The 2,762-nt window shown below is 40.8% G+C and overlaps 1 pseudogene; it reads right to left on the reverse strand.

The window, feature by feature from the left end:
* Window positions 1-497: 497 nt before the first annotated feature.
* Window positions 498-1,516, reverse strand: LOC114616363 (annotated as a pseudogene).
* Window positions 1,517-2,762: the final 1,246 nt, after the last annotated feature.

Below are 2,762 nucleotides of genomic sequence, written 5' to 3' on the forward strand. Positions count from 1 at the left end.
AGACAAGCCTAAACATCGTTTCAAAGGAAAGAAATAATTTATAAAGGTTTTTTTGGACTTAATAAAATACTTCCAACTTTTAAAGAGGGTAGATTTATATGTGGTATGATAATATTGACAGAAAATCCTAAATACTCTAGTATAGACTAAAATTACTCATTAAGTGTTCGTTTATGTGTTTATTTTTGTTTTGTTTTGTTTTCTGTTTTGTGGGGAACAAAACGTTTTGCCATGTTGACAGGGACTGTCTTCTCTCAGGACTGCTTTCAGCAATGTGGACATCTGAACGGCATGGAATTGTCTAATGCAGGTTATCTTCCAATCCATTAACACGAGTATGTTTCCAATTAATTATGTTTTCCTCGGTGTTATATACTTTTATACCCTTCACCTAAATAGTATTAAGCACCTAATTTCTTTTTGGATGGCTCACTGTTAACATACATCAACGCTAGTGATTTTTTTTTTCAGACTTGCACTTTATTGTCATTGTCGTCTCAGGCCTTAACTGCATACTTGTGCAGTGGGTATAGCCGCTCCTTCCGACGCTGCTTCTTGGTCTTCAGCTTCTCTTCTTGCTTGGTGAGCCAGTGGCACATGGCTCTAGTCTTCTTGGGTCGCAGGCCGAGGGGCTTGTACTTCTTGCCCTTGTAGAATTTCCTAAGGTTTTCTTTTGGAGTCTGGTTAATGAAAGTGAGGACATAGGCTATAGATTTGCATATCTTGGAGAGCTTGGATGCAGCGCCTCCTGTCACTTTGGCAGCATGAAGCTGGGAGAGCCCCACCTTCAGATTCTCCAGTTGTTTCAACAGCTCTTCCTTCTTGCCGTGCAGGTCCCGAGCCTTAATCTTGGCCACTGCTGCATTGATCACAGCTGAGGCTGCCTGGTTCCAGAGAGCGCTAGTGATTTTTACATACTGATTTTCTGGCCTTCATCTTTCTAACAGTATCTTGGTGGAATCTTGAGGATTTTGGTAATTATACATTTGTTGTCAGTAGAGACAATCTCACTTTCTCCTTTTCTGTTAGGATGCTTTTGAATTCTTTTCTTGCTGGCAAACTTTCACTAAAAAACTAACCCACGAGAGTAGGAACCCTTGTCTCCTTTCTGTTCTCTGAGGAGGAGTTTCACTATTGAGAACCACATCAGTCATGAGCATGGCATGCGGAGTCTTTCCTAGGTTTCTGTATAGTCTTTCTGGACCTAACTTGTTTAGTTTTAATCAAAAGGACCTTAAACTTCATCACTTTTTTGCATCTAATGATATGATCATAAAAATGTTACCGATTGAATCTCGTGTCCCTCACTGGCTTTTGAAGGCCATCCCCGGATAGTGGTGTTATTTGTGGATGCTGTGCTAAGTCTAGAAGGTAAAGACCCAGCTGGAGGAAGCAAGTGAGCAGAGGGAGATCCTTGGGGGTACCGGACCTCTGTCACTTCCGGTCTCCCTCTTGCTGTATGGTAATATAAACAGCTGTCTACCACCACTACCCTGTTCTCCATGTTCTCCAGTTCCTGGGGCAAAGCAACAGTGGACCGAGAGTCATGAAACAGTGAACCAGAATAAACTTTTCCTTCCTTGTTTTTCCGGGCATTTTTGTTACAGCAAAGCAACTGTAACTAGTACTTATGACATGTGTATTTTAATATTATAAATGTGATGTATTAAAGTCTAAGTGTCCTTGTATCTGAGGGACAAATCTCACCTTGTCCTACTGAATGATCCTTTCAATGGGTTGCCAAATTGAGTGTGCCCATGTTTTGTTGAAGATGTCTATGTGTATGGTTGTCATGGATATTGGCCTATTCTTTTCATGTCTTGGAGTGTTCATATCTGGCTTTAGGATCAGGATAATGCTGAACTCACAAATAAATTCAGAAGATTTTTCTCCACTTCAGGTCCCCCCCCCCCACCTTATTTTTTAAGACAAGGTCTCTCATTAAACCTGTAAGTCACTACAACAGCTAGTCAGCAAGCCCCAAGGGATCTTCCTGTCTCTGCTCCTCCAGGACTGGAATTACAAGCGTGTTGTCATGCCCAGCTTCTTATGTGGGTGCTAAAGATCTGAAACCAGATCCTCACACTTGCAAAGCAAGTGTCCTACCAACTGAGCCATCTCTCCACACCCCCATTTCTAATTTTATCTTTTTTTTCTTTACCAATAAAGTTAAGGATTTGTGTGCTGGCTGGTTTTTCTCAACTTGACACAAATCTAGACATACTTAGGAAGAGGGAATGTCAACTGAGAATGTCACCTCCAGCAAACTGGCCTATGGGCATGGTTGTAGGGCATTTGCTTGGTTAATAATTGAGATAAGAAGAGTCATCCCACTAAGAGTTGCTGCATCTCTGAGCAGGTAAGCCTGGGCTGTATCATGAAAGATAGGTAGATGAGCAAGCCAGGAGAAACAAGGCAATGAACAGTGTTCCTCCATGATCTCTGTTTCAGTTCCTGCCCTAGATTCCTGCCTTGAGTTTCCATCCTGGATTTCCTCAGTGATGGACAATAAGCTATAAGATAAAAATAACACCCTCTTCCCTATGTTGATTTTGGTCAGTGCTGTTTTATCACAGCAATAGGAACCTAACTAGAAAAGTTTGCCAATTTTATCTCTTTTCAAGAAAATCAAATTTAGATTTTTTTCTCCATTATTTTTGATACTTTATTATTTCTGTTCTGAACTTTGCTATTTTTTCTGCCTCACCCTTTTGGGGTTTGTTTGCTATTTTTCTACCCTCTTGAGAGATAGGGCTACTTAA

Source organism: Grammomys surdaster, unplaced genomic scaffold (assembly GCF_004785775.1).
Source record: "Grammomys surdaster isolate TR1022 unplaced genomic scaffold, NIH_TR_1.0 318378, whole genome shotgun sequence".
Taxonomy (NCBI): Eukaryota; Metazoa; Chordata; class Mammalia; order Rodentia; family Muridae; genus Grammomys; species Grammomys surdaster.